Below are 27973 nucleotides of genomic sequence, written 5' to 3' on the forward strand. Positions count from 1 at the left end.
AACTTCAAAATACCTTAGCAAGGGTAGGGAGGCAGAATGGAATAGTAGTAAGACTGCTGAATTTGCAGTCAAATGACCTAGGTTAATATCTAAGTTCTTTCACTTACTATGTATGTGATCAGTTAGCTTCTCTGTGAGAAAATTGCTTATCTACAAAATGTAGGAATTGTGCCAGATGATTTACAAGGTTCCTTCCAATTATAAATCTATGTTTTAATCCCAAGTTTATAGAAAAAAAATTGACACCATATTATTATCTCCCAGAAGGGGAGTGAGAAAATACAACTGTAGACTGAACGTCTATCTCCAAGTCTTTACAAAAAAGATTTATGACAATAAAATATGCTTGCCTCAAAGACATTTTAATGCAAATATAAGAAAGGTACAGGTAAGAATTTGCAGATGATATTTTCTGCAGACTAGAGTTGCACAACTGACTGATAGATGTAGACAATACAGCATTAGACGGGGCAGAGAAGAGGGTAGTACAAAAGGAAGCATTTGATTAAAAAATAACTCTTTAAAAAACCTTCCCAACAATAAGCTTTCCAATAATATATCAAAATCATACAAGATTTCTTTAAGCATGTGAAAATAGAGGTAATTTAGACTTATTTACACTGCTCTGCTCCTCCTCCCACTACCAAAAAGGAGGAAAATCTGTACCAATAGGCTTGAGACAACTCAGACCAAGGCCAGTCCTAATACCTGCTGCAATACTTGTTGGGTATTATGAATTTCAGTTCTCATTTGGACTGATTGACTACTTCTGTGTATAATAATCTACAGTCTTCTGTTTCTCTCTCAGTTCCTGCATTAGTTATTCCCTGATCCCATAGAAATATGCTATCTCCAACCCCTACCTCCTATTTCTCATATAAATCCTCTTCCATACTACCCCATCACCAGTTTTCCTTACTTATATCTTGCCACTGTACTCCAGTGACATTATGGGAAAGAGTAAGGCTGATGACTTTGCACAGTCCTACCTCACTTAAATCTGATTCACTTGCAAGTCAAGACATCACTCTCCTGATGTAATTGGTCCTCTTGGAAAACAAAGGATGAACAACAATCTGTGAGCTATAGCAGCTCTCACCATTACCCCCAAGTCTTCTGTTTCCTTAATTAGAAACTTTGACTTTTGTCTGACTATAAACTATTATTTCATCTCTTAATTCAAATAGATGAAGAAAGTGTATTGCCCATACAACAGTATATATGTAGTTGGATGGACAAAACATAGAAATGATCATTAGTTCCTATACTTAGGACAGATGCTATGACTTGTCCCATTCTAGAGTAGGAGGATATATTGTAAAAACCAAGTTTGGGACTTCAGGTCTGTCTTCTCTCCACCTACAATATGGGTCTATATTTTCTACCAAAAGTTAAGAAAAATGAATTTGGTATTGTATAACATGATTTTTTTAGGTTATAATTCTTTAATTATTTTAAGTGAAATTCTCAGTTGCTTTCTCTTTGTTCATTCATTCAACAAATATGTATTGAGCTTCTTTTCAGAATAACATTTTGGTGTAGTCTAGCCCATACACCAAAAAGAATCACCACTAGTGCTTTGCAATCCAAATTATGTTGTATGCCTGTAAAATATGTATATTTTGTAAAGCGAACTGATTCCATCTTACAGAGACTCAGCAAAGTAATTGTTGGCAGGCAGTGATTTGAAAGCAGGTAAAAGAGTTAGTCTATAGGTTTTGAGAACTTAACATCTTTTGATACTGACTGGAGAGTTTACAGATCATGGTTGCCAGTGATCATCTGCATGAATTCATTATTATTAGTCTTTAATATTTTCCTTTTTGTTTTCTAGATCTCTTATATCAAATCTTCCATTGAATTCTGGTCTTTTTGTCACAAATACCTGTAAGTCCATTTTTTTCATTTAGGATATATAAAATTTCTGTGGATCATAATAAGAAATCCTTGGGAGATGTACATGTATGATAAAAACAACTCTAACCTCCCAGTAGTCTCTGTGTAGAAAAAGAGAGTGTTTAGAAAGAAGTCAATAGACCACAAGTCCAGACCTTAGACATTAAAATGTCCATGTCTAAGTTTACTTATAATTTTCTTTTGCCAAATCTAGTATATTTTTACCTAATTCTTCATTCTCTTTCACTTCTCTACAGCATTTAGTAGTATTAATCAGTTCTCTCTTCCTTGAATTTCCCATATCCATAACACTATACTTTCCCAAATCTACCTTTCTGACCACCCCCTAATTCTTTTGATAGTTCCTCTTTTACTTGCAGTCTTCTAGTTCTCCCCTCAGAATCCTGCTTCTTCCTTCTTTATTTTCTTTCCGTGAGCTCTTCTTATATGTTCACAACCATTACGTCTCCACCAATTCACTTTAATCTATGTCTCTAGTCTGAAATTTCTAACTATCTAGGGGAAATATCGTTGAAAATGTTAGCACATCATTTGCAACTTAGCAATTCTACAAGTTGACTACTTTTATCCCTAAATTGGCTACTTTTTCCATTTCTCCTTTCTATCACCACTGTTTTTCCAGTCTCACAGGTTATAAGCATTGGAGTGTCATTGCCTTTTCTCATTCCTTCATCCTCTTCATTGAGTCCCTATGTTTATCATTTCTTCCTTTGAAATATTACTTTCCTCAGATTTGTTATTCTTTATTCCCTCTAAGAATCCCCCCTCTTTTGTCACATTCCTAAATTATAGTGACTATCTCTTAGATGATATACACGTTATTGTTTTTTCACTTTCCATACCATCCTGTGTCATTAAATCAATCATCAATAACTTAATAAATGCTTATTATGTTACGTTAACCTTCTTTGACCACACTTTTTACAGAATCATAGTACTCAAGATTTGGAAGGGACCTCAGTGTTCATCTTATTCAACCATGTCTCTCCTGTACTCATAGTACACAGTGATTTTCCATTATGTATTGCATCAAATCTAGACTTAGGCTTTCAAAACCCTTTATAGACAGGACACCATATTTATGCCACCTAAGTTCCCAATACTTCAAAAAATGCACTCATGCTCCTTTAAATCCATCTTTTCATTATTCTGTATTCATTTTCCTCTTCATACCTTTGTTCAAGGTCTTTTCCTTTCCCAATTGTTCAAAGTCTAATTCCTTAATTCAAGTTCCACCTCCATTAAGATTTTTCCTATTTTGGTCAATATTAGTCTCTATGTTTCCTCAACTCTTACACAATTTTTAATGCTCACCAGATAGTATAACATTTTATTGTATCTGTAACTTTTATCTGTAATTGTGTATTACAATTAGATTGTATACTTCCTTATAGCAGTCTTATACTTGCTTTGTGCCATATGTTGAACTATTTGTAGGGCCTCAAAAAATTCTTGGTGATTGATTGGTTAGTTGATAGATGATTATGTCTCACCCTCACATCTTCCTCAATATTTCTAATTTAATAGGGCATTCCCCCTAATAAATCTGAATATCAGGGCCTTCTAACCTTCATTGAAATGGCTTCATAGACACAGAGTAGGAACGAGGATTTTTGTGCATGGCACAGGTATTACACACCATGATCGTGACAAATGGCATAAAATGTGAATTGGATCATATGTGCAAGTGGAGGGACTTGGGGAAGGAAGACTGAGGCTCTGGGACACAGGTGATAACCACTGCTTGCAAAATTATTGACTGAGTAGCATGTAAAGGGAGAAAAGGTTTGCACCTCACCCTGCCCTTTGATAGCTCTCTGTTTTAACTTCTTTTTTTTCTTACTAGCTATATACTAATCTCTATTGCCTCTAGCTGTTGAGGACTACAAATGTTGTCTGTTTCATTCAACACCATTTATCCCTCTGGAAAAGCCCTGGCATCCCACCCTAGCTACAGTGTTGCACACACACACACACACACACACACACAATATACTTATATACGCTGGATGATTCTTAGCAGATGCAGAGCACACACGAATTACTTTTTATCACTTCACTAAAAATGAAGTGTTTAGCTTATATCTGAATAGCCCATCATTTATAGTCATTCACTCCTGCTTTCAGAATGGGGAACTAACATCAGGTTGCTCTCACTGAAATGTTCAGAGTTGCCCCTCACATGTCTTCTGTCAGTGATTTCCAGACTCCAAATAAATGGCTAATTTTTCTTAGCAAATGTAATTGAATTATTAAATGATCATGCTGGTGTTAGCTATTTGTAATGGAAAGGAAAGGAAACCTTCAATTTATTTTTCCCCCTCAAGGCCATTTTGTATTTGAAGGTTTCCTGCTTAATAGCTGCACCTGCTGGTAAGGACAAAAGATGCACTGTAACTAGCTTTTGTAAATAACCTACTGCAGTTGGCTGAGACTTTGTGAAATACCTAATGGGCGCTTTTCTTCCTCCCCCTCTGAATGATTTACCTTCTTTTAATCATTTATTTGAAAGAAAGGGCTTGAATTGTTGCATTACCACTTAGGCCTGTTGTTACTGTTTTTTCATTACTTATTGAAAATATTTTTTCTGTCATCTCAGCCACTGTCAAACAACTGTTGGCAACGTTTATTTTCTGAACTTAGGGCAAGCTTGCTTTGTGAAATATAATTTTTAGAAAAAAATTAAACATTCTATATTATCTGTCTATCTATATCTATTAGTCTACAATCATGCATTTTGGGGTAGGGTAGAATTTTTTTTTGTTTTCTTTTGAGTTTTTTGAGGATAAAAAGGAATTAGTTAATAGTTAAAAATTTTTAAGATAACTAATACCTAGTACTACTCTCAAAGTGCTTTATCTTATAAAGGATTCCTCAGTTTTAGATTCTTCTTGAAGATAACTGAAACCCTAGATATTTTTATGTTGTGATTAATCTCTGATCAAGTTGATATGGGTAATCCTTCCAAGAGAGCAAATTAAAAGTCCATACATACTGTTTCATCATATTAAACTCTTGCCTTCATCTACAGGAAGCAGAGCCTTTATATCTCTTGCTACTGCTGAATTATGAATGGATCATGTAGGTTGTCCCTTCTTCATCTTTCACTATAAATATGATTTGCCCACCTTCTTTACTGTCTGATAATATTCTTCAGTTCATTTCTCCTGTGTAATTCTCCATTGGTTATACACAGCAGCTCGATCACTTCTAAAATGGACCTCTATGATGGTTCCTTTTGGAGTACCCACAACTTTAATTTTTCTAAGATGGGTGTTTCATATACCAATGCTTGATGACATGTAACATTCCAAAATGATTATTAGCGCTAAAAATTTGGACTTTTCTTTTTGAAGGAAACTTAGGGTCACAAAAAAGCATTGTAAACCTTCCCAAAATCAATCTGGACTGCTTTTTTCCAATTCAATTACTATCATTATTTTAAAACATTTAACAAAATAAAGTTTACAGTAGCATGGAGAAAATATTCCACAAAAACATAGAGCTGTGTCAGTTAAACTGTAGTTAAACAATTTTGCCATTTGCCATGACCCTATGCCAGTCAGAAGAGTGTATTTTATGGAACCATGAATACTTATGCACTGGATTTAGAAGACTATAAAACTATGTCAAAAGTTCTAACCTTAGTTCCCTGGGGCAATTAAGTCTCAAGGACAGTTTCATTTTCTTCTCAGGTAAAAACTAGCTGTTTAATAACTCTACTACCATAAGTCTCAATGAGATTTTGTTCCTATTACCTAGGTACTTTATTAAGAGTAGATTTTAACATGGTAGAAGGTTCTGACTTCCTGAAAAAGTGAAGAGAGTTGAATATCCTCCAAAGACATAGAAAAGGAAAACACTAAAAATAGACCTGTCTATTCCATAATTTCTTAGAAACAGGTATATTCTTTTTCAAGTCCCATTCAGTAGTCACTGTCGAAGTTAGTGAAGCACAAGAAAACTCTGAACCAGTTTAAAGCACCTCAGATGGAGCCTAATTTAGAATATGAGGAAAAGTGTGTATATGGAGTTCAGTATAATACTTGGTCCTATCCAAGTTGTGGGGGGATTTTTCCCTCTAAATTCTAAAAAAATTAGATGACTATTTACTGATTGTCAACAACTAAAAAATAAAAATAGATAAGATGAAATGAAAAATATCAATCAATCAAAATGCATTTATTAAGTCCACCTTATGTGTTGAACACTGTACTGAATGCTGATGATGCAAAGAAAAAGCAAAAATAATCCCTGACCTCAAGAAGCATATCTTCTAATTAAAGTATCTTCTTTTGAAAATGTATACAAATATATGTAAATATTATTAATAAAAACAAAGCAGCATGTTTTAAGAGACAGAATGCTGACCTTAGAATTAGGAAAGACTGGCTTCAAATCCTGACCCTGACATTTACAAGCTATGTGAATACCCAGGATCAGGCACAACTCAAGCTAGCATCATAATTCAGGCTCAGTAATGATTTGAGATTGTTTTATATGATATAATATTTAACAAACAAATTTACTTACAAATTTCACATACAGGATATTCAGAAGGCAACAGAATTGGTTCAGTTGAACTTAATTCCCCCTTTCCTCTACCAAGTCAGTTGTGCATTAAAGTTCAGAAGAGGATGTTGACTTGCATAACAACGGGACTCTAGTTACATAAATCAGACTAATTTGTGTTCTAGTTGTTGAAGGAAAGTATGATACCAGTACCAGTATTTTCCTCTGACCTTCATTTTAAACTTCCATTAACTAGGTGACTAAAAATATGAGAAACTAAAATTTCTTCTGTAAATTTATTGCAAAAGTATGCTTCTTCTAATCCCAAATCATTATGGGAGTAACTATTTAGATGAGAAAGATATTTGTTTGTGATTCTTATTTTTTAAAAGAACTTCTTTTCTTTTTCATCTAAAACCTTCTTTTCTTGGATTCTTCTTCCCATAAAGGCATCAAGTTTACAGTAATGTTTAGGATCCCTGATTTTCTACTAATATTGACAGGGCACAAAATTGAACTTTAAATTTGTGTTTCCAAATAAACCCCTACTTATAAGGACCACATTGAAAGGAAACTAATGAAATTCCAAGGTGCTCTGGGGTGGCTGTTTTATTCTGATCAGTGGTAGATTGCATTATTGACCAAATGTCAGACGCAGAGCGATACAATGATTGAATAAAAGGGTATACATAATCGGAGCAGAGAACTTTGCCAGGACCAGCTTTGTTGCCTTTCTCATAATACTAAAGGAAATTCTTTTTCTCCCCCTCCTCTCTGAGAGCAAACAAATTTTTCTCTTTCATTCCCTTTACCCCCTCCCATTTATTGGTGCCCCAAATAAAATAATGCAAGGTGCCTTAGTCAGAGACGCTGATGAAATATTTTCAGCCAAGATATTAATCTGTTATCAGTTCTGTAGGTGTGAAATGTGATGAAGATGACAGAGAATTATGCTCTGCAGGCCTGAAGTAATTTGCACCAAAGATATTTAGATCTATCTTTGGACAGTGCAGATCAGTTATTATGGGAGGGAAAAAGCCCTTGGGGACATTACCTTGAAACATATTTCAAATGCCAGGGGAGTTGCATGAAAATTGGGTAATGAATGAATTTCTGATTGCAGAAAAATCACTTTGGAATGTGACTGCTGCAGCATGATGCTGTTCTGTGTAAACCTTAAATGTTTAACAACATGGCATTGAGTAGTTTGGAATTTCTAATGCATTCTGAAAGTATCTTCTACCATCACCCTCTTGCCACTTATTCAGTTACTAGAGAAAGATGAAAATATATCCTATAAAATACTAGGGGTTTTTTAATGAAAAAGTGCCTGTGATGGTTTATGAGACTCCATAGTTTGGTTGTGATGAACCGCTAATGAGCAAGATTTCTATATTCTTTATCTCTCTTAGAGCTTGTCACCATATTTTATACCCCCAAAATGCATTTACTACACATTTATGGTGTCTAAAGTTCCTGAAGACCTCTCAAACCAAAGCAAATTTGGGATGTGAAGAGTGTCAGCCATACTGCCCGATCCTAAAAACTGAATATGCCTTATATCAGTCAATACTGTAAATAATTACTTAAGGGAAAAAGTCACTAGACTCTTTGGAACATCTAGGACTCTTCTTCAAGAAATACCAAGCCACCCTTGTGTAAAGTCAATTATGGCAGCACATCTGAAGACTGCTCCTGTGAATGATTTCAAGGGTGTAATCCCACAGTATAATGAACTCTATTTATTCAGCAACAAACTAAGCATTGTTCAACAAAGTAAATCATGATATTTATAGCCACATCCTTAAGTAAAACATATCATTCAATCAATATATATCTCATAACAATAGCAACATCCTTAATCAATACCAAGTATCCGAATAAAGTCCTTTTTCAAAATACCACATCATCCACCCCTAGGTCACAGTAAGAACAATATCCTCAATCAATATCAAGTGTCCAAGTAAAGTCCTTTTTCATCTTAACCTCAAGGTTGGCTTCCAAGTCCCATGGCTCTTCCTCTGTGGGCTGACCTCTCCCAACTCTCACCTGGATTCACATGTAGGCAATTCTCTGCTCATGCTCCAGGTTTCAGCTCATGGGGACTGCTCCACTCTGCAGCTTCTGTGTCTGGGAAGACAAAGTTCAGCAGGGCAACAACAATACTAACACACCATCAGCACCATTATCTCAATTCACTCATAAAGACCAACAGATAGGACTTCTGTCTGAGAAATCAACACAGATCAACAGGACAGGGTCTCCTCACAGCTCTCAGAAGTCTTCCTCTCAGTTCTCTTCTTCTCGATGCTGGCTCCCTGCTTCAACACTACTTCTCTTCACATCTGCTTCTCTCAGGTCTGTCTCTCTTTGTATACAGTCCTACTTAGCATCTGATTAGCTAGAGTCCACATGTATCTGATTGGTTAGAGCCCACTTGCTCATGTCTGATTGGTTAAAACTCTCTTCTCTCTCTCTCTCTCTCTCTCTCTCTCTCTCTCTCTCTTTCTGTCTCTCTCTCTCTTTGTGTATACAGAGAGAGAGAGAGAGAGAGAGAGAGCCAGTAGTAGTAGTAGTAGTATAGTAGTAGTAGTAGTAGTAGTAGTAGTAGTAGTAGTAGTAGCAGTAACAGTAGTAGTAGTAACAGTTATAAAGTGCTGCAAGACTTGTAAAGCACTTTACAAAAATTTCATTTTATCCTCACAACAACCTGGGGATGTAGTTGTTACTATTAACCCCATTTTGATGATGATGAAGATGATAGCTAGCATTTATATAGATCTTTAAGATTTGCAAAGTACTCTTGCAAACATTATCTCAGCTTCCCCTCACAACCTTGGCAGGTAGATATGATATCCCCATTTCACAGATGAGAGAATTGAGGCTGACCAAGGCTAAGTGATTTGCTCTTGGTCATGCAAGTAATAAATAACTGAGGCTTCATTTGAAATCAGGTCCTCCTGACTCTGGGTCGAATAGTCACTTTTGCCATGTATCTCCCTACTTCCCTTTGGGCTATCCAAAACTTTGGTCTTTAAAAGACTGTGATATTTTACAATTCACAGTCATGTAATACAACTAGACAAATACTGGTATTTCTAAAAGTAAAGTATTATTTCACAGAATCATTAAAAAGACTAAAACTTCCCAGAGCAATCTAGCCTACTCACCAGCTCCTATTAAATTCTGTTCCTTTTTTTAGCTTATTTATTTAAGTTTTCAAATTCATTTCCACAAAATTTTGGGTTCCAAATTTTCTTCCCATTTCTCCCCTCTCCCTACCCCAAAACACCAAGCATTCTAATTACCCTTATCACCAATCTGCCCTCCCTTCTAACATCCCTCCCTTCCCTTATTCCCGTCTTCTCTTTTGTCCTGTAGTGTTAGGGCCCAGCTCTGGACCGTGGCCTCCTGTATGGAAAGTAGAGACACCTGGAGGTGTTAACCTGCCTACGGGGCATGCTAGCTGGTCTAGCAAGCTACGAGGTACTGGGACCGCCTCAGTAACAGGGTAGGCTCCGCCTACGGGGAGGAACATGGGAGGAGCTCGGGTGCCTAAAGATATACTGGAGCATTGGGGGGATCCCGGGGGAGGTGAATGAACAATTAAAGTGTGGACTGCTGCCAACTCGGGTGTTCTGTCTAGTTATTCCCCTCCCCCATGGGAGGGACCAGGGACGCCTGAGGACCGACAAAGACGTAGATCTTGAGGTAACATTCCAAGCGAAGCCCAGGGAGGGAAAGTTAGTGTAGGGAGCCCAGGAGATTTAAATTAGTGAAAGGAGCCTGGGATATTTAAATTAGTGCAGAAAGCCCGGGACATTTCACTGTAGGGCAAGATAAATTTCTTTATCCCATTATCTGTATTTCTTATTTCCTAGTTGTATGCAAGAACACTACTCAACAGTTATTCCTAAAACTTTGAGTTCCAACTTCTCGTCCTCTCTCCCTCTGCACCCATCCCCATTGGGAAGGCAAGCAATTCAATATAGGCCATATCTGTGTAGTTTTGCAAATGACTTCCATAATAGTCATATTGTGTAAGACTAACTATATTTCCCTCCATCCTATCCTGCCCCCCATTTCTTCAGTTCTCTCTTTTGACCTTGTTCCTCCCCAAGAGTGTTGACTTCTAATTGCTCCCTCCTCCCATTGCCCTCCCTTCCATCATCCCCCCCACCCTGCTTATCCCCTTCTCCCCCACTTTGCTGTATTGTAAGATAGGTTTTCATACCAAAATGAGTGTGCATTTTATTCCTTCCTTTAGTGGAATGTGATGAGAGTAAACTTCATGTTTTTTCTCTCACCTCCCCCCTTTTCCCCTCCACTGAAAAGTCTTTTACTTGCCTCTTGTATGAGAGATAATTTGTCCCATTCCATTTCTCCCTTTCTTCTCCCAATATATTCCTCTTGAACTCCTTACTTTCATTTTTTAAGATATGATTCCATCCTGTTCAACTCACCCTGTGCTCCCTGTCTCTCTGTCTCTGTCTCTGTCTCTGTCTCTCTCTCTCTCTCTCTCTCTCTCTCTCTCTCTTTCTCTCTCTCTCTCTCTCTCCCTGTGTGTGTGTGTTATCCCACCAACTCCCCAGATATTCAAAAAAGTTTCAATAGTTACAAATATTGTTTTTCCAAGTAAGAATGTGAACAGTTCAACTTCAGTAAGTCCCTTATGATTTCTCTTTGCAGTTTACCTTTTCATGTTTCTCTTGATTCTTCTGTTTCAAAGTCGAATTTTCTTTTCAACTTTGGTCTTTTCATCAAGAATGCTTGAAAGTCCTCTATTTCATTGAAAGACTATTTTTTCCCCTGAAGTATTATACTCAGTTTTGCTGGGTACGTGATTCTTGGTTTTAGTCCTAGTTCCTTTGACTTCTGGATATCATATTCCATGCCCTTCGATCCCTTAGTGTAGAAACTGCTAGATCTTGTGTTATCTTGATTGTATTTCCACAATACTCAAATTGTTTCTATCTAGCTGCTTGCAATATTTTCTCCTTGATCTGGGAACTCTGGAATTTGGCTACAAGGTTCCTAGGAGTTTCTTTTTTTGGATCTCTTTCAGGAGGTGAGTGGTGGATTCTTTCAATGTTTATTTTACCCCCTGGTTCTAGAATCTCAGGGCAGTTTTCCTTGATAATTTCATGAAAGATGATGTCTAGGGTCTTTTTTTTGGTCATGGCTTTCAGGTAGTCCCATAAATTTTAAATTGTCTCTCCTGGATCTATTTTCCAGGTCAGTTGTTTTTCCAATGAGATATTTCACATTATCTTCCATTTTTTCATTCTTTTGATTTGGTTTTGTGATTTCTTGGTTTGTCATGAAGTCATTAGCCTCCATCTGTTCCATTCTAATTTTTAAAAAACTGTTTTCTTCAGTGAGCTTTTGAACCTCCTTTTCCATTTGGCTAATTCTGTTTTTTAAAGCATTCTTCTCCTCATTGTCTTTTCAAACCTCTTTTGCCAATTGAGCTAGCCTGTTTTTAAAGGTGCTATTTTCTTCAGCATTTTTGGGTCTCCTTTAGCAAGGTGTTGACCTGCTTTTCATGCTTTTCATGCTTTTCTTCTATCTCTCTCACTTCTCCTCCCAATTTTTCCTCCACTTCTCTTACTTGATTTTCAAAATCCTTTTTGAGCTCTTCCATGGCCTGAGACCATTGAATGTTTATTTTGGATGTTTGGGATACAGAAGCCTTGACTTTTATGTCTTTTCCTGATGGAAAGCATTGTTCTTCCTCATCAGAAAGGATGGAAGAAGATATCTGTTCACCAAGAAAGTAAATTTCTATAGTCTTATTTTTCCCCCTTTTTTGGGCATTTTCCCAACCAGTTACTTGACTTTTGGGTCCTCTGTCAAGAGTAGGGTATACTTGGGGAGTCTGTAAGATCTCAGTTCCTTCAATGTGGTACAATCAAGCTTGTACATTGATCTAGGGGCAAGCAGAAATTTTTGTGCCCAGAATCTGAGTAATAGAGTTTTGTCTTCATGACCACCTTGCCTCTGGTTCAGCCAAGCCAGCACCAGAGGCTGAGATTCTGATAAGCTGCAGGGGCAGGGCTGCCATTCAGTGTCAAATAAAGATCAGCTGCTCAAATCCCTCAGGATTTTTAAGTGGGGGCAGGGCTTCTACACAGGGCTGAGGTAAGAATCAGTGCTCAGTGCCCCCAGAGGTTTTACAATCCAACAATGGATGGGGACTGCTGTGGAAGCTGCTGCAGCCTGCCTGATGGGACCTCTGCAGGCTGCAGTCTGAGGCTGGAGCTATGAGAAGGCCCTTCTCCCTTATTGGCCAGTTGAAAAAACCCTCTCACTGACCTTTGGCACCTGTGGGTTGAGGGAATCTGCAAACTGCTGCTACTACAACTAGGGATTCCATCCCCGAGGCCTGCTCTTGTCCTCCTCCCAGAGCCATGTCACGGCCAAGGCTGGGCTGGGATCTGCTCTGCTTCTGGTGTGACAGATGCCTGTCAGCCTTTCAGGTCACCCTGGCTAGAAATCTCCTCCACTCCGTTGTTCTGTGGCTTCTGCTGCTCTAGGATTTGTTGAGAGTTTTTCTTTACAGGTATTTCATAGGCTGTAGGGGGAGAGCTAGCATATGTGCATCTTTCTACTCCTCCATCTTGGCTCTGCCCCCAGTTCTGTTCTTATAGTATTTGTCCAAGGTTTTTGCATTCAACAGCATGTCATGGTCTGTCTGTCAATAGACATTTTTTAGTTCCTTTGTTTGTGTGGATGGTTAGGCTGAAGTCATTCGAGAGATGATGTCTTTCATTTAGAAGTCTTTCTAATGTCACAGGATATGATGCAATGAATACATCATTGTCAAAAGTAGCATCTAGAGAACCTCACCATATAAAAAGAATTCATCTTTGATATAGAATCTTCATTGGACATCCTCCATATCAATGACAAATATCTTCCTGGAGCAGACAAACAATCTACCTGTTGTATGCCTTACTTAGTTCCTCACATTTATATAGAGCCTTAAGGTTGTGAAGTCTTTACAAATGTTCTTTGATTAGGTCCTCACAACAACCTCATACAGTAGGTGCAGTAAATTTATTCCTATTTCCCCAGGTGAGAAAACTGAACTCAGACTGTGACTTGCTTCAATTAAACAGCTGCTAAGTGTCTAAAGCAGGAGCTGAAATCAGTTCATCCTGACTTTAAATGTAACACTTCATTTTCTACTGCACTACTGATGAATATGTGGTCACTAGATCCAGATGGCTCAGGAGGAGAAAGTGAAGCAGGTGACTTTGCACAGCCCTCCCTCACTCAAAACAAAGTCAAGTGCAAGTCATGTCATCATTTCTCTGATGTCATGGTCTTCCTCAAAAACAAAGAACGAACACAAAAACAGATCTTTATATACTCTCCATCTAGTTTGACGTTAACAACCAAAGGGTCTTCAAACAATTATCTCAGCTATGGAATGACTTTCATACATGAATGGAGCAAACCCATAGCACAAACAAAATCTAATCTCTCCTATGATTTTGTATGAAGTTTACATAAGTATAAGAAACATTTTGTTAGAGGAGAGCCTTCAAGACAATATTTTGCTCCACCACTTCAAATATTGTGGGTTTTGTTATCATTGCAATAGGGTCATGGATTCCCTTTACCCTTCAGTCAGTCATATGAAGCAAAGATGTGGATTGCTGTGGAACATAGCTTATGATTGTCTGATTATTCCTTTCTAACCATTACCAAAGATGTCCTTAACGAGTACATAGATTGTTCTTGTAAAATTTTGCGTAGCTGTAAAAAGAGGAGAATGAATGGATTTTTTTCCATCACCTCCTTAAGGATGATGATAATAAGGTCTGAGATTTTGTCTATGAATTTAATATTTTCCCCTCCTTCAGAAACTTTGAGAATTGATATCTCAATGTCATCAAATACATGCTTCAGACATGGATCTCATCATTTATTTGGTTTATTCTAACTGCTTTTCCTTTTTTTTTTACTGTTCCATGTCTTATTCTTCAAAGGAACTTGTAGACCTATTATGTCCAAGTTCAAATATGGTGGCTCCACTTACTTAATGGTAAAAAGAGTTAGGTAAAATACCTCCTTTATCCTTTTCCATCTTTTATCTATGTTGTCTTTATCCTTAAATGTTCACAAGTTGTCTTTTTTTTTTTAGATGAGTCTCTTGCCAAACTTTCTTTAAGCCTATTTTTCCTCCCAGTGTTTCTCATTATTTTATGAAATGATACCACTTAAAATTTTCTACCATTCTTCTCCATGAGACACTAGAAATAAATTTACATTCTAAACCAGTGTTTCTCTTGGCTACCATTTCTTTCTGCTTTTGAAAGAGATCATTTGCTGGCTTTGCCAATTAAGATAGTTTTCAGGCTCTTTTGTTTCCCTCATGCCATTAGCTGAATTATACCTGTTAAATTCCTGCCTAAAATGGTTACAATTGATGTTGGTACCCATTCCTTCAACTATTTCCCATTTTGTCACTGATAATTTTATTTAAATAGTCAGTTTGGAGTTGTTTTAATTGCATACCATATCTTTTTGTTATTTTTATTCTTTCTTCTAATTTTCTATTAATTTGGATCTTTAATAAGGCAATGGTCTGACCAAACATGAACAACTGATTCAGAAATGAATTCCACATCAAAAATGAGTAATTTTCCATCTGTTAAAAATAAAACCAATTTCATTTTTTATGATGTTATTTAGTGTAGAACATGTCCAATGCCTTTAGATTCTATTAAAATATTCATGTTATATTTGGGGAAAGATTCTGTGTAGGCTAAATTCTTTGGCTTCTCTCTTTTTTAAACCATATTTTTCAACATATGTTTCACCATCCTCATATACACCCACTGTTGCATTAAAGTCATTGAGTGTCAATGTACATGTTGATTTAATTAGGAGAATCCTGAGTTCTCAGTAGAATTTATCTACCCCCTTCATCCTCTGCAACAGATGTTGGCTATTAAATTGCAAGTTTTTCAAGGTGGCCTTTATATAAATACTTATCATGTGCACTTTACAATAAAACTTGACCAAATGTCCCATGAAATAATTTTTCCTGTTGCTTTTGGACACATAATAAAATTATCTATTTTACCTCTCCAAGGAGACCCTATGAGCTATCTTAAGACTTATGTACAATTTCTTTCTGTTTTCTGGTTTAATTTATAATCTCAATTATTTGTTTCATAGACAATATAAAAATGTAGAATATTTACTTCCCTCTGTACCACATCTACTTCTTGGTCATTGGACAAGGATTTCACATTAAGAGTTCCAATCATTTAATTAATATTTATAGATGATATAAAAACCATGATTCTTGGCATTTTTGTCTCCCATCTTCATCTTTGTCATTACATAAGTGGGGAAGAGGGGATACAGAAAATGAAAGGTCATTTTAAGTTTTCCTTTGTTTATTCTATTGTTCTAAATAAATAATTCATCATCATGTGGCCAACTTACACATAATGATTGCCATGTTGTTTTCTATGCAGTGATCTTTTCCAATCAGACATCATATGTTGTTGGACTTGTTATGAAAACCTTCTCAACATGATCCTGAGAGAGCCTGAACTCTTTAAGAACTCCAGGTCATCACCATGCCACAGTGGTAGGATATTTCTTGTACCATTTCCCCCCCATCCCCAAAGAAATTCAAATGACTTCTTCCTTAATACTTTCCTTTGCTTCATTCTTGATCATGTGAACAACATAATATTTAATAAAGACTTATTTAATATCCATTAAATGTAGCAACTCAACTGTACTTACTATAAACTTATTTATGAAAATTCAGGATTTCAGCTTTATTCTTATTTTTACTGGGTTAGTGGGTTTTAAAATTCAGCAGTCCTTAAATAAGAAAAATAAATTATGGTATAAACTCAAAAAGGGACGCTTGCTCTCCTCTAATTTACTTCTAAACTCTCTGCAGTCTCACTTCCAACCTCATCATTTGACTAGAATGGTTCACCATAAACTTATAAATGGTCTTATAATTGCCAAATCAAATGGCTTTTTCTCAATTCTCATCCTTCTTTACCTCTCTGTACACTTTGACACTCTTCGTTACTACCTTCTCTTGTATATTCTTGTATATTCTCTTGTCTCTGAGTTTTGGGTTTGTTTGCTTTCTCTTACTCACCTTCCTGCCTATCTGAGAGCTTTCCATCAGCCTCCATTTCTATATTTTCATACAGGTCATACTCTCTAACAACAAATAAGTATCGCCCAAAAGGATTGTCTGTGGTTCTCTTATCTATAAATATTATTTTTATTCATAAACTTACGAGTTCTTAGGGTTCAATTATCATCTCTATATAGATGATTATCAGATTTATTTTTCCACCTCTAACCTCTCTCCTGATTTCCAGTCTCACATCATCAATAGCCTACTGGACATCATAAACTAGATATCCAATTTTTATCTTAAACAACATACATAACACAGAATTCATGTTCTTTTTCCCAAAACCTTTGCCTTTTCTTAAATTTCTTAAATTTACTATCAAAGACATCACCATCCTCCCAAGTTATCCAAGCTCACATACTCAATGTAATCCTTTATTCCTCATTCATACTCACCCCATAGATTGAGTCTTTAGCCAAGTTATTTCTACTTTCACAATATCTTTCCTCTTACGCTGCTGCTACTCTGGAAAAGGCCTTCATCACCTCATACCTGGGCTCTTACACTAGCCATCTAATTGATCTTTCTGTCTCAACCCTTTCCCAACTGAAATCTATCCTTCAATCATCTGCCAAAATGATTTGTTATAGTGTAAGTCTGACAATGTCACCCCCACTCCCACTCAGAAAACTCCAGAGACTTTCTACTACCTCCAGGATCAAATGTAAATAAAATGCACTGATCAGCTTTTAAAGTTCTTTACAACCTAGCTCAACAATATCCTTTCAATCCTTTTATACTTTACTACAGTTCAAGTACTTGTCGAGGTTACCAAATGGGGAGATACTGCCCCCTGGGGGTGCTGGAATAATGGGGGCAGTAGTGAGAAGGAGCAGTAGCAGCCTTGGGTGTTAATTGGGGGGTTCTGAATAAAAATAAGGGTTAAACTAATCCTGGGGGGTGTGCTGAGTAACTTTTTTAAAATGGGGCTATAGGCCAAATAAGTTTGGGAACCTCAACATAGTATATGATCCAGCTCTGCTGGTCTCTGTTATTCTTTAAATACAATACTCCATCGTCTGACCATACTGTTTCAGTGGCTATCCCCTATGCCTAGACCTCTTCTCCTTGTCTCTGCCTCCTTCCCTGACTTCCTTCAAGAATCAGCTCAAATACCACCTTCCCTCCCCTGCCCTTTCCCTTAGAATCCCCAACCCTTCCCTTCCTGCTAACTTCTATTGCCTTTCCTCTTAGATTACCTCTCTTTTATCCTATTTATCTCTGGTATGGATGCAATTATTTGCAGGAATCCCTCATCAGATTGAGGAAAGGGATCATGTTTTTGCCTGTTTTTTACATACCTAGTCTTAGTAAAATGGATCATGATGTGCAGGAATGATGTAGGGACTTATAAATACTCATTGACTGATTAAAACAAATTAATTTATTTCATATAGAATCAAAAATACTTAGTATGAAAAAAATCACATAATTTTAGCTCCTCATAAACCATCTAGTTCAAATTGTGCCCAAAAGCAATCCCCACTGTATCTCCATCAAGTCTAGTAATTCAGTTTCTACTTGAAGATCACAAATGAGAAAGAACTCAGCACCTCCTGAGGCAGCTCTTTCTACTTTGGGGCAGATTTAATTGGTAGGAAATTTTCTCCAAGATCTAATTTTGCCCATTGCTCCTGATTCTGCTACTCTGAAGCTAAATAGCACAATGTTAAACCCTATTCTACATGACAGCCCTTGAAATACTTAAGGAGAGTTGTTATGTTACCTTGAAAGTCTTCTCATCTCCAGGCAAAACACACTCAGTTCTTTCGACCAATTCTCATGTGACATAGCCTAAAGGACCTCTAGCATCCTGGTTATCCTCCTCTGGAGTCTCTATAGCTTATCAGCATCCCTATTATGCTAGAATAAGTGTTTTTTGATGATAATGTTGGTGATGGTGATGGTGATGACACAGGACACCTTTGCAACCTTCCTAGAATATATTTTCTGTGTTCTCATTAATGGAAAAATCCATAAATTGTTAAGATATGAGACGTCTAAGAATCCCAAAGAGGAACCAAAAGAAACCAGGGAAGAGTATCAATTCACTTTTTTTCATTTCCAATTTTTCTTTCTCCTTTAACTATTTTTGTAAATTCTTGTGAAGTTTCAGTTTCATAGAACCTCTTCCCACCCCCAAATTAGCTCCATGATAGGAAAGTTCATCAGGGACTATGAACTAATCCTCTCTCTCTCTCTCTCTCTCTCTCTCTCTCTCTCTCTCTCTCTCTCTCTCTCTCTCTCTCTCTCTATCTCTGTGTGAGTGTATCTCTGTGTCTGTGTGTATTCATTAGAATAGAGAGCACTGGTATTATGATTTGGGGGAATCTTAGAATACTGAAATGTTAATGAGGATCAATTAGCAATAGAACTCAAAAATCTTACAATAAGAGATAGTCACATGAAATATTATTAGAAAAATTTCAAGAATGTTGAGAATGGGCATTAGCATTTATCAAGCATCTACTTTATTCCAGGTACTGTGCTAAACTCTTTACAAATATTATCTCATTTAATCCTCAAAACCAGAAAGTGTCTGAGGTCACATTTGAATTCAGGGCTTCCTGATTCCAGACCCAGTGCTCTATCCACTGTTCCTCCTAGCTGTCTCTAAACAAGTGTTCAGAATTCTATGAAAAGCACAATGAAAATATTTCTCACTCCTCTTAGTATCTTAGTAGGTTGCAGGGTGGAATTCTATGGCTGCTCTATGTAACAGATACACAAAGATATGGTTGCTATATTGCCTGGTTTTTCTTGACTGTCATTTATTTCAAGGAAGGTTTTGGAGTGTGAGTGTGTGTGTGTGTGTGTGTGTGTGTGTGTGTGTGTGTGTGTGTGTGTGTGTGTAGGAATGGTTTTATAAGGAATGTGCTGAACACTGTTGATGATGATCAGTATTCTGAACTGGACCTGACTCAGGCCAAACCTCTGTTAGTTTAGGTCTGATACTGAAACAAAATGAAACACCTTTAGGTTATTCAGCATTACATGGAAGGGGAATTGCTTAACCATAGCAAGAGAAGGGTATTCAACAAGAATACATTGACGATTCCTCAAGTTGATTCTGGTGAAGGAAGGTCCCTTGCTTGAAATGCCCATCATATTCCTCCAGCTGAGCATTAGAGCATCCCTAGAGCTCCTTGTGTCTGCTTTCTTCTCAGGCAATCAAAAAGTGATTTCAACAGCCCAAACCTTTGGTCTCTGAGACAATCAAGACTTGGCATTGATTTTAATGCCTTTTAAGCAACGAGTAGCCCAACTTGCATGGATCAGTGCTTAGTGGTACATCACTTCCACTAACTATAATTGGTATACATTTTTCATTATATTTTTCTCTTACAAGAAAGAGTCCTTTTGTGGGGTTACTGATATTAGGAAAGAACAGTAATTTTTTTTTTAAGTCAACCAAACGTTTTACAAAATCATTGAAATAAATTTAAATATTTAGCTATAAATGGCAACACAGTGCAGGGGAAATTATATTCAACTTCAAAGTCAGAAAAACTGGGTTGGTATCTAAATGCTGCCATTTAACATGTGTTTGATCTTGGGCAAGCCCTTTAAATCTATCTCTTTCAAACAACCACCTAGAACTTATCTACTAAGTCACAGCTGGGTTGTAATCTATGTTGTGGAAGGAGTTTCCTATTCTGAGCAAATCACAAAATCTTCACATATAACAATGTGAAATGTAGATAGTCAATCTAGAAATGAGTTAGGGTTCAATATTACTCTCCTTCATAATTTGATATTTCATACATACCGGCCTACTTAATAATATTTATACCCAACATTCTGTCTCCTACTTTTTTCCTTATGCACTGGCTCTACCCCCTTTCTTTAATGTTCTCAGTCCTCACTTCCATTCTTGGCCCAACTCAAGTGCTCCCTGCTAAAGGTGGCCTTTATATTCTTGTATTTCACAACTTTAGTTGTTCATGCTCTCCCCATTCCCCAAAATATCTTTGTATGTACTTATCTGTACCCCACAGGTTCCCTTCATAAAAAAATATAATTTCCTCTATGAAAGAGAATATTTTATTTTGTTTTCTTTACTCCAGAATCTAACAGAGTACCTTGCACAGTGTTAAGTGCTTAATAAATAAATGAATGAACATGTGGATGAATATCCTCTATTACTTGCCTAAAAATATGGTCATTCATCCATTTTCTAGGCAACTAGCTGGAAGTGGATAAAATGCTGGGCCTGCAGTCAGGAAGTCCTGAGTTCAAATTTAGACTCAGACTCTTCCTAAGTTATGTGACTCTGAGCAAATGACTTAGCTTATATCTGTACAGTTTTCTCAGTTGTAAAATGGGGATAGTAGTATCACCTACCTTTCAGTGTTATTGTTAGATTCAAATAAGCATATACATGAAGTGCTCACACATAGTAGGCATTTAACAAATGTTTGTTTCCTTTCCTTAAAGAACTCAAGTGAGGGAAACCAGTGCCATCCAAGATATGTCTAATTGTGAAGAAAAGTTCACATACAGAAAGCCTAAATTTGCCTTTTTCCAGTTTCTACCCATTGATTCAAGTTTTGCTCTCTGATACATGTTAAGACAAACCCAGATGAATTTGCATATGCTAGCCATTATTCAACCACTTGAAGACAGCTATTATGTCCATCCCTATATCAGCTCCCATCCCATGTCTCTTCCCCAAGTTAAAAACCCCTAATTTTTTAACTGACCCTCTTCTGTGCAAGGAATTAAGAAGCATCTGGATCCTCACTCCCAAACTAAGGATACTTCAATTTATGTTGCATGCCTGAGATGAGGAATGAGACATGCACTACTAGTTGTAGTCAATACATCGTTATAGTCAATACATAGTTGTTTTGTTTAATTTCACTACATCTAAGACTGTCCTTCTTAATACATAACATTACTATCCTAACACCACACCTAGAATCTCATATAATAAAGACAAAATCCAGTGGGACAATTACTACCTTAATCCTGTACACTGCTTTGATCAAAGGAACCCAAGATTTTATTATATTTCTTCATTTCCAGGTCACATTATTACTACCCACATCGTTTGCAGTCCACTGAAAAATTCTTCTTAATATATTTTTAAGTCCAACTGCTAAATAACCATATCAGGCTGGGCCTAATTCAAGTCAGTAACCTGGAAGTTCACATTCAATAATGGAATGAAATGTAACTAATGTTACTTCAACAATTAACAAAAGGAGATTTATTTAGCCTTAACAGGAGAAGGACACTCAACAAGGATAGACAGTGAGGCCACCACCAACTGATGCAATAAGGAAAGTACACCCATTGTTGGTTTGTCCATTTCATCTGATGGTCAAGCATGAAGGTGTACCTGGAGTTCCTCAGGGCTGTTTTTCACTCATCTTTCCATCAGAAGCCTGAACCTTCAGTCCCTTGAATCAATTAATTCTCAAGAATTGTTTCAATATCTTTTAAGTCAAAACTAACATTACTTACTTGGGGTGGGGAAAGGGAAAGGTTAGAATATTGCTCCCATCCCACCATATGATGTCACTCCCCTACTGTAATTCTGCCAGATTTTTGCCCGGGTGTCTCTATAGGTAAAATGTGCTTTAATGTTGGCAAAACATTTGAAAATCTCTCATGTTATTCTTATAAGTCAAAAATGTATCAGTATAACCTAGACAATAGGACAATCAGTTGAACTAGTTGGGTTCAGAACTAGATGACTGACCATAATACTAAAAGTAGTCATTGATGGTTCACTTTCAACTTGGAAGGAGGTATCTGATGGTGTTCTTTTTGCTGTATAACAATTTTATCATTAACTTGAATAGGCCAACAAACATTTATCAAGTACCTACTATGTGCCAGACACTGTGCTAAACATCTAGGCTACAAAGAAAGGCATAAAATAGTCCTTTCCTTTAAGAGTTCATAGTCTAATGTGGGAGACAACATGCAAATAATTACACACAAACAAGAAATAAGAGGTAAAATGAAGATGATTGTACAGGGAAGGGACTAGTATTGAAAGTAAACAGAAAGGTTTCTTGTATAAGGTGGAATTTGAACTGAGATCCGAAGGGAACCAGGAGACAAGGAGGGAGAGAGTTCTAGGGATGGGGCATAACCAATTAAAATATACAGGCAGAAGACAGAGTGTTTTATTTGAGGAACAGCAAGGAGACCAGTGACACTGGATCAGAGTGAATAAAGACATAAAAGGCATACACAAACACACACACACACATATACGTATATGTGTGTGCGTGTATATACACATATATATGTAAAGAGAGGAAAATAATCCTCCAATACACCCTAATAAGAGGGTTGGAATTTAAAAAGATGATTTTGGCAAGCTCGAATACTGAATTTATTGGGACAAAATTTTATACAATTCTAAAACTCTCCTCATAAGTTCATGACTTCCCTACTACTAATAATAGGTAATATTTATATAAAAGTTTAGGATTCTCAGTATATTGCATTTCTTAACTCATTTAATCCTCAAAACAACCCTGTAAGGTAGGTGATATTATTATCCCCATTTTACAGATGATGAAATTAATACATAGAGAGGTAAAGTGACTTAGAATCACACAACTAATAAGTATTTGAGTTCACATGTGAACTCAGGTCTTCCTATTCCAAGTCCTGCATTGTATCTACTGTGCCACCAAACTGCTTTTTGAAAAGGACACCATTATTCTTCCAGTTACCCATATACAGCTGTCTCAATTTCTGTCATTCATTCCACACATGTAATCAATTGCCAAATATCATGGTTTCTATCCTTGCAATATATTTTTTGTACATCCCCTTCTATCACCTCACATAGTTCCCATTGCAGTTCAGGCCCACCACATCACTTTTTACCTAAACTGTTGCAATAACTTTCTCTTTGGTCTCTCTACCTCAAGTTTTCTGGAGGACAATCCATCCTCCTAACAGTTACAAAAGTGATTTTCTTAAAGCATGGGTCTAATAATGTCCTCACACACTTTTAAAATAAATTCCAGGGGCTCTCTATTACCTGAAGAATCAACTACGAATACCTCTTTTGAGCATTTATATCCCTCCAGGGATTAACCTCTTCCTATAATTTCAGTTTTCTTATATATTATTTTGTTCCTAAACTTTGTGATTTTGCTATTTTGACCTACTTGCCCTTTTATGCACTCTTGTCTTTATGTCTCTCCAGTTCTCATCTCTTTACATCAAATATACTCTCTTCTTCTCTTAACCTCTTGGTATTCCTGATTTCCTTCAAAACTAAGCTCAATTTTGCATTCTATATGAAGCCTCTCATTATGCCCCCAGATGCCAATGTACTGCTCCATGGGCTAAGGGACTCTCCTTTGTATTAAGGGAGCACTCTACTCTGGATCCACTGGGACAAGTTCATTTCTGGGTGAAATTTGGCCCCATGGCTTCCCTTCTTACAGCTTCCCAAAATTATATAGTCAAATTGCCATAACCCAGAAAATTTTATTTATTTGTATTACACATATTTTATGGAATACCTATTATATAAAAGGCACTTCATCATTTCAGAAGAATCAATATGTAGCATGGAGATAGATACTTGCTAGAAATAATCTCTCTCAAGAGACACCCAAAACATCATCTGAACATTTGAAGGTAAGTATGTGCTATAACAAGAACTGCATTTATCTATTTTTACAAAATACAATTTTACAACTTATTGAAAGAGTTTATCTTAAGATTATCTATGACTTGTGAACAGATGATTTTAAAAAAACAAGTCATTTTAAAATGTTGCTGTCCTTATATACTCATCTTAAGTTGAATGTTCTCATGGTCTTTTGCTATCCCTTTCTAATTTCCAGGGTAAAAGCAAGCAATTGAAAAATAGAAAATTAGAATTCTGCAAAGGACCTAACTTTCTAAAAGAAAGAGAACATTAGATTTAATTATATTTAGAATATAAATGTCTTTCAGGGTTTTTTAAAGCAGATACTTCAGATAAAGAGCCATAGACAGCTTTAAAAAGGATATTTTAAGCAATTCATGTTATATCTCCCTTTTTGTAGCCACAAAATAATTCTCCCCATCCATTGCAAGAGCAGCATTTATTCTCACTATAGTACTTCATTCCATTTTTCTTTTTTTAAAGAAAGCAAAACTTCAAATTGAAATATTTCCAATTGGTAATTTTTGACTTCTAAGCTTGATTTCGTAATGAATACCTGTTACCAATTTAAAGATTATGAAATCACCTGTGCCTGTCATATAGCATCTTGTTGGAATAACAATATTTAGTTTCAAAATGAGAATGCCAAGTGAAATATTTGGATATCTTTGGATTTTAAATTATTGACAAAAAATATTTAATTTTGTCTCAGTATGGACATTATTTAGCAATTATAACCCTTTTTTCCAAAGAATAACTTATCACTCTGATGAAAAATATGCTATAACCTTGAAAATTATATCTCTGACCAGGTGCACATTCTCTTACGGCAAATGTTCATTCACTTTATACCATTATGAACAATATAACTAGTCATTAGGGCCTGCTGATTTTAAAGTTAATTTTAAAAATCCTTTCATGGATGATCTCTAGGATATGTCTTCTATGTTCTGGGTAAGCAAATTGCAGAAATGTTCCATTCCTAAACAATAGCTTTGACTGAATGTTGTAAAATGAAATCCACTTTCAATATTTCTTTCAAAGTAAAAATTGCATAAACAGTACATTTAGGCCTTGCAGTACAAAATGAGCGCAACTATTTCACAGCTTTCATTAAAGTGAAGGCCATCTTTTTTCATCTACATTAGGAAGTCAGTAATGTAATATCATCATCCATGCTGATTGGTTGGCATGCTCAGGACTAAATTATTTCTAGCAGAAGTGAAGATTATAATATCACCAGAATGTGGGAGAGTGGATTATGTAAACTTTTTTCTCAACTAGTCTTCTCCTATTTGTTGACAATTAGGAAGGAATGAAGCAAAGGAAGGAAGGAAGTGCAGGAAAGAAGGCATGAAAAGAGGTTGGGAGGAAGAAAAGAGGGAAGGGAGGAAGGAAGGAGCTTGAACCCGAGATCTTGTTGGCATAGGAAATCCCAGATGAGGAAATTCCCTCTTTCCAATGACATTTGGGGCTTTCTGTACAACTTAAAGCCTTATAGAGTTGCTTAGATCACTGAGAGGTTAAGTGGCTTTGCTAGGGTTACACAGGTAGTGTGTGTTAGAGGAAGGACTTCATCTCAAGTCTTATTTCTTTGTGGCCCATTCTTTATCCACTATATCACTTTGCTTCATATGTGTGTAGATATACAAACATATATGTATGTACATATTTATATATGTAAGTAGACACATAGATAGTCAACAAGCATTTATCAAGTACTTTCTGTGTACCAGGTAGTGTGCTAAAGCTAGGGATACAAAGAAAGTCCAAAAAAATAGCACTTACTCTCAAGGAGCTCACAACTATGAGTAAACAGCTATGTACAAAGAAGAGATCTACAGGCGAAATTGAGCGGTAATCTCAGAAGGAACTAAGATTGTGAAAGACTGATCACAGAAAGCAGGACTTTTAGCTGCGATTTGAAGGTATCTAAGGAAGCTAGGAAGTGGAAAATGAGGAAGAGGAACATTTCAGGCATAGGGGTTAGCCAGTGAAAACACTCAGAGCCAGAAGTTGAAATTGTCTTATTCAAGGAACAACAGAAATACTGGTGTCTCTGGATCACAGAGTTTGGAGCAGAAAGTAAGGTGTAAGAACACTGCAAGAGTAGGAAAGGGCCACATTATGAAGAGCTTTAAAACAGTCCATCTTATATGTTACCCTGGATATAACAGAGTCACTGAAGTTTAATGGTAGGAGGTGATATGATCAGAATTTTGATTTAGGGAGATCAATTAGATGGCTGAATGAAGAATGGATTGGAATGCGGAGAGACTTAAGGAAGGGAGACCAAGCAGCAAGCTATTGTCGTAGTCTAAGTGTGAGGTGATGAGGGTCTGCAACAGGGGAGTTACAGTGTCAGAAGAGAGAAAGGGACATCTCCAAGTAATGTCATAAAGCTTGCTGTTGTTGTCATAAAGGCAGAATTTAGTACACCCGACAGCTGATTGGATATGAGGTGAGAGGAGAGGATGGCATCTAGCTTATAAGCCTGAGTGGCTGAGGATATGGTGATACCTTAGACAGCAGAGGACAACACTATCCTCCCAGTCCCTCAGGCTCACAACTTAGGTGTCATTCTGACTCCTATTTTAACTATTTCTCACCCCCCTCCGTAATATCCAAGCTATTGCCAAGGCCTGCTGATTTCACCTTTGGAGTATCTCTCATATGCCCCTTTCTCTCCTCTGACACTGCCGTCACTCTTGTGCAGGCCCTTATCACCTCAGGCCTTAATTTTTGCAGTAGCCAGTAGTGGGTCTGCCTGCCCCAAGTGTCTCCCCACTCTAATCCATCCTCCATTCATCCACTAGAGTGATTTTCCCAAATTGCAGGTTGAATCATGTTACACACACCCTACTCAGTAAACTCAAGTGATTTCATATTGCCTCCAGGAACAAATACAAGATGCTGTTTTTGGCATTCAAAGCCCTACATAACCTAGCCATCTCCTACCTTTCCAGTCTTCTTCTAACTTGTTTCCCAAAACATACTCTTTGATCCGTTGACACTGGCTTCTGGGCTGTGAATAAACATGAATAAAACATTCGTTCCATCTCTCGGCTCTAGGTATTTTCTCTGGCTGACCCATGCTCTCCCTCCTCCACTCCGTTGACTGGCCTCATTTGCTTCTTTTAAGTCCCAATTAAATCCCACCTTGTACAGGAAGTCTTCCCCAAGCTGTCTTAATTCCAATGACTTCTTTCTTTCAGTTATTTCTATTTATCCTTTATATAGCTAACTCTGCATAAAATAAAATTTGGTTGCATATTATCTCCTCCATTGGATTATATGCTTCTTGAGGGCAAGGACTGTCTTTTTCCTTTTTTTTTTTTTTTTTTTTTGGTATCCCCAGTGCTTAACACAATGAATGGTACATAATAGGTGTTTAATAAATATTGATTGATTGATTGAAATTAGGAAGAGGAGAAGATTTGGGGAGAAATTAGTTTAGTTTTAGACATATTGCATTTAAAATAACTATGAGATAATCCAGGTTGGGATGTTTAATGGGCAGTTCTAGAGATATGAGATTCAAAGTTAGGGTAAAAGTTAGGGCTAAGCAAGGAGATCTGAGTCACGTGGATAGGTATGGTAATGGAAACCATGGAAGCTGATGAGATCAACAAGTAAAATAGTATATAGGGAGAAGAGAAAGGGACTCAGAACAGAGCCGCATAGATTTATATGTATGTATGTGTGTGTATGTGTATATA

The 27973-nt window shown here is 36.8% G+C and overlaps 1 pseudogene; it reads right to left on the bottom strand.

Moving 5' to 3' along the window:
* The window catches only part of LOC140531937 (nucleoporin NUP35 pseudogene), a 39300-nt pseudogene extending 11952 nt beyond the window's left edge, over positions 1 to 27348 (bottom strand).
* Between the last annotated feature and the right edge of the window lie 625 nt (positions 27349 to 27973).

Source organism: Notamacropus eugenii, chromosome 3 (assembly GCF_028372415.1).
Source record: "Notamacropus eugenii isolate mMacEug1 chromosome 3, mMacEug1.pri_v2, whole genome shotgun sequence".
NCBI classification, from domain to species: domain Eukaryota; kingdom Metazoa; phylum Chordata; class Mammalia; order Diprotodontia; family Macropodidae; genus Notamacropus; species Notamacropus eugenii.